The sequence below is a fragment of the Microcebus murinus genome, chromosome 13, assembly GCF_040939455.1.
Source record: "Microcebus murinus isolate Inina chromosome 13, M.murinus_Inina_mat1.0, whole genome shotgun sequence".
Classification (NCBI taxonomy): Eukaryota; Metazoa; Chordata; class Mammalia; order Primates; family Cheirogaleidae; genus Microcebus; species Microcebus murinus.
In genome coordinates this window covers 41,977,119-41,982,557 of record NC_134116.1, presented here as the reverse complement: position 1 = coordinate 41,982,557, position 5,439 = coordinate 41,977,119, and the positions used below count along the sequence as shown (strand labels likewise).

Below are 5,439 nucleotides of genomic sequence, written 5' to 3'. Positions count from 1 at the left end.
ATGCAAATATCTCTTCCCACTAAAACAGGATGTGACTCACAGGATCTGTCTACTTCTCCCCTTCTTGTCACTAGGGAAATAACTAGACTTAAGTCACAATAAAGTCCAGTAGTGCTAGACCTGCTAGGAAAGGAAAGAGACCGTCGGGTCGCAGTTGTCTGTTCTTGGTTCTTGGTGTGCTCTTAGCCAAAGAATGACCAGACACACAAAAAGCAAGGCAAGTGTGAAATTAAGTTGATTGAGAAAGGACAAGATAGGTTTATAGAGCAAGAGTTCACTATGAAAGCCCCTCTTGTAACAGGAGGGCTCTGATTATGGTCTGGGGTCCTGTTTTATAGTGTCTGAATGGGGCCTTCCACGTGTTCAGATGTTACCTCCGAACCACTTTGATGGACAGTTAATAGCATAATTAGCCTAAGGTTATTCTAGGTCACTTTCCAAATCCTCTTGTGCCTGGGCTGGGTATTCCCAGCATTCTTTTGCAGATTAGCAGGGTTTTCTCCTTCCCCCAGCTGTGGCAGTTGGGGCAGGACTAAGGTTGGGAGGCACTAAGACAGGGTACCTGCCTTTGTCCTTCTTTCCAGGTGGGGTAACTGCTCCAGGCAGCACCAAAGCAAGGTGCCCACATGTGTCCCTACAAGAGCCAGAATCCTTCACTGTATACCTAAAAGGACTATACCCAGAATACAAAACAGTATGGAAGCTTTTCTTACTTTTCTATATTCTGAAATAGTTTAAGTAGGAATGGGGTGATCCGTTCTGTTCTAGATTATTAGAACACCCAGTGCAACTTCCTGTCTTATGTTTTCTTTTTGTTTTGTTTTGTTTTTGATGGCTTTTGTTTAAGCCTGGAAATCTCTTTCTATCTTTTCGATTTAATATATGGTCAGCTTTTGTGAATGTTTCACCTGAAATTGAAGAGAAATATCTGCTAGACCTAGGATTCAGTGCTGAATATGTGTGTGTGTGTGTATATGTATATATATATATATATATATATATATACATATATATTAATATCTACCATATTGGTTATACTGTGTGGGTCTTTTACATTCTTATTAATGTGTTGCCAATTTAATTTTTCTTGGTCTGAAAGAGGTATGCTAATATCTCATTATTATTGTGTTATATGTATTTCTCCTTGAATTGCTGGTGGTTTCTGTTATATGAAAGGTCTTGCTGTGTTTTCATTGTTAATTGCAGTTCTGAGCACTATAAAATATCTTTCTTTGTCTTATTTAATGCTATTTTTGAGGCATTTTAATCTTGTTCTATATTAAGCTCATTAACTATGATTTATTTTAGTTTCATTTTCCTGGTATATCTTTGTACATTTTTTTTTTTATTTTCGTACTCTTCTGGATTTTTTTTTGTTTTGATTCATTTTATTTTTATCCTAATATATAATATATAGTATAAAATAGATTTGGATCTTGTTTTGTTTATCACCTATAAATATTTTTTTCTTTTAATTGGTAATATAAAGCCACTTAGATTCATTAATAGTACCAAGTCATTTGGCTTAAATTATCTGTCCCTCTCTTTTGTTGTTGTTATATTTTATAAACACTGCTTTTAAAACTCCCTATGTTCCTCCAATGGAGAATAATAAAACTTGCTAATAACTTCCCCCTTCACTCATACACTTTCCATATTTATTTTAGGTTAATATTTTAAACCCAAGTTAACACATGTGAGGCAATCAGTACTTTTTGTTTTTTATCTTCTCTTTCTATTCTATTTTTTAAAATTATATTTTATATTTATATTGTTAAAACATTTAATTCTGTCATTTTTATCCCTGTAATTTAGTCTTAGTTACATATCAGTTCAACAATGCTACCAGATATTTTCCTGAAGTTTGTTCTAGGCTTTTTCTTGATTGTCTGAAGTTCATTTCCTAAATTACTTAAGAAGCAAGAAAACAATCCTTAAGATCTGACATGTTAATGACTTAATAACTATTGGTCTCTGCAATTTACATTCAAAGTCAGTTTAGCTGAAATAAAAATCTTGGCTCATATTTTCATTCTTGATTACCTTAGATTTTTTGCTCCATTGTGTTTTTGTACGAAAGATTGTATATGGGTTTCCTTTCTTTAGAATAGACTTAGATTCTGCCTTGGTTGATATATATGCAAATCTCAGCAGTTTAAGTAGAATATATATTTTGGTTCTAACTATTCTAGAATCATTTTTTCATACACAATGTGCCCTACCAATATGATGGTTCTATTATTGTTCTACTACGATCACTACTACTACTCCTTCAGGAAAAAAAAAAGTTAGCATACATGGACAAACAGGCACATAGGACAATAAGCATAGATACTTATGTTACTTATGTTACTTTACAAAGAGTAAAACAATTACTTCTCTTTTTTACACATATTCTGTATTTTCTTCTTCCAAATTGTTTTTCCTAATTCGTCTATTGATTTATTTTTTTGAAATTTTTTATTCTTGTTCTATGTCACTTTATTTCTTATATTTGCTATGGTATCAATTTACTTTTGTTTTCTTTCTAGTATAATATTTATTTATGAAATAATGTTGTTTTTATTACATTGTACACTTGTCCTTTGCACATCTTACTCTTATTTATTAATCTTATTTTTGAGCTTTACTCTTTATGATTTATCAATTCTCTGTTCTTCTATAGTTTTCTTAATTTCCTTTTGCTCATTTTGAGTTCATGTGATTTATATTTCTATTTTTCTCTTATTCATTAATTATTTAGGCAGAACTAATCTCATTTACATATTTTTTCCTGTCTAAATTTAATAACAGTATTTTTAGTTGCTCATTTTGAAATGAAATGGATTTTTCTATACTTTCAGAAGAAGGTTTTTGCCTAGCATTTGGATTGCACCACTGTAATCTCCCCAGTTTAACTCTTCAAAAGATCACTTGTATGTCATGTACTGCTAAGTACTTAAAATTTGTATAATACAGTTCTGAGATCTGCCTCCTATGGACACTTCTTCAATATCTGAGCATCTTTCTATTTTAGATCCAATGTTGCTACTTTGTTCTATTTGAATTTCATGTTCAGCAGTTTTTACTTAGGTTTGGTCTTTCTTCTCCTGCAAGGGAGTTTTAGTGGGAATTACAGTAAACTTCAAAGTCTCAGATTTGATCTTCTGTGGATTTTTAGTGACCACCCATGACATCTTTTACTCACCTGCAATTTTCAAAGTGTGATATCTTGGAAATGATAGATGTAGGTTTTTATTTCCCAATTTTATGAGAACAATTAAGTGAGTATTACCCTGTGACAAAATAAAAACTATTTTACAAACCTTGTAACTTTTAAAGTATAATTCCATGTTTTCTACTCTATGGTAATGTGTATTTCTATAATGTCACCTACAATTCACATCAGGTTAGACCTGGATAAATATGTCTCTGTGTCTGCATCCACATCTGTGATAGTGATATGAAGACTCAGTTTTAAGGAGTTATTATCAGCACATTCTCAGAAATCACTCTCAGGGTAAACTATAACACCTGTATCTTAGTATAAATATATGTATCCTCTATTATTAGCTTTAGGTCCTCCAACAGCATATCCAACTATGTGGACTATAATGATATCCTTCCTTCTCTATTTTTGTTAGTAAGATATGATAAGATTATTATATCCATTGTTGTAAACAGCAATTACATAGTAAAGGTAATTAACTAGAAACTGCTTTAAATATTAATAGCATAAAAGTTGTCTTCAAAGAGAGAGATAAATCATATTCATTTAAATATAGGAAATATTTTAACAGCAATGTATATATCAAAAAGCCAAACTTTATTTATTTTTTTTATTTCAGCATATTATGGGAGTACAAATAAGGTTACGTATATTGCCCTTGCCCCCGCCCCCCAAGTCAGAGCTTCAAACATGACCATCCCCCAGACGATGCGCATTGCACTCATTAGGTGTGTATATCCCACACCTATATATACCCACCTATATATACCCATCCCCTCCTCCTCTCTCCCATCTGCCCGACACCTGATAAATGTTATTTCTATATGTCTACTAGGTGTTGATCAGTTAATATCAAATTGCTGGTGAGTACATGTGGTGTTTGTTTTTCCATTTTGGGGGTACTTCACTTAGTAGAATGGGTTCCAGCTCTATCCAGGAAAATACAAGAGGTGCTATATCACCATTGTTTCTTAAAGCTGAATAGTATTCCATATACCACATTTTATTAATCCACTCATGTATTGATGGATTGTTTCCACAACTTTGCAATTGTGAATTGTGCTGCTATAAAAAAGCCAAACTTTAAAGGGGCATAATAAACATTTAACAACAAAAAAGCAAAAGCATGCAATTCCTCAGGGTTAATTTCCAACATATTTAATATGCATTTATAAAAATGTGACCTATAATAGATAAAGTCTTTTACATTGAAACCAACACGTTATTTGAAACCAAGAAAATGCATATTTAGTAATATTCTTTTACTTTCGATTTAAAAATCTAGAATCATGAAAATTTTATTTTCATATAAATTAAAATATTTAAGATGTGAATTAAGATTCAACTATATTTTTTGTTGTTTGATTTTCTTCAAATTGCTAACTTAGAACTAATTTTCACTTGGATTCTGGCCAAATTGGCAAGGAAATTCATTAAAAATAAAAGCTTTACTGTTCATAATACCATATCAAGAAGATTGATTTGTACAACATTTATTATAGGCCAAACAAATGTTAAAGGTGCATAGTCCATATAACTGCCTCAGGTAAAACACTGTGAGAATCATTCATCCAACCAGCAATAAATCTAGCCAGTGTATGAAAAAAAAAATTGTATTGTTAACTTTCCATGATTCTGTAACTGAAAATGAGTTAAATTAATGTTAACTAATAAATAGAATAATGTCTTTTGGATATTAAATTGCATGCAATTTTTAACATGTAGTCTGCTTTGTTTTAGAAAAAAAGTAAAATAATATATTTTTAAAAGTGTTTATTGTAAGCTTTGCTCAGTGACAGTATCATAGCCAATGAGGTTTATCCGAGGCGCGAATATTGCTAATTGAAAACTTTTCCCAATACCCCCGCCATGATGACTTGCAATATAGTCAGCATTGGCACTTTTTGATGGTCACTATGGGGACTGAATAAAAAAGAAAAAATAAAAAGGAGGGGAAAAACATGTTTATTATAGTAAAATGTACATAACATGAAATTTACTTTTGTATCCATTTTTAATTTTCCAATTCAGAGGCACTCGGCACATTCATAATATACAACCAAGCACCACCATTTATCTCTAGAATTTTTCCTCATACCAAACTGAAACTCTAGACCAAGTGAAAAATAACTCCCCATTAAACATTATCACCTCATCCTAGCCCTTGTTAACCACTACCCTACTTTCTGTGTCTATAAATTTGCCTATACTAGGAAACTTATATGAGTGGA

General features: G+C 31.8%; 1 non-coding gene across 1 annotated transcript; it reads left to right on the top strand.

The window, feature by feature from the left end:
• The first annotated feature begins 4,989 nt into the window (after window positions 1–4,989).
• LOC142875260 (U4 spliceosomal RNA) lies at window positions 4,990–5,131 on the top strand. Its single transcript, XR_012922658.1, has one exon. It is a non-coding gene; the product is annotated as a U4 spliceosomal RNA (small nuclear RNA).
• The last annotated feature ends 308 nt before the right edge of the window (window positions 5,132–5,439 follow it).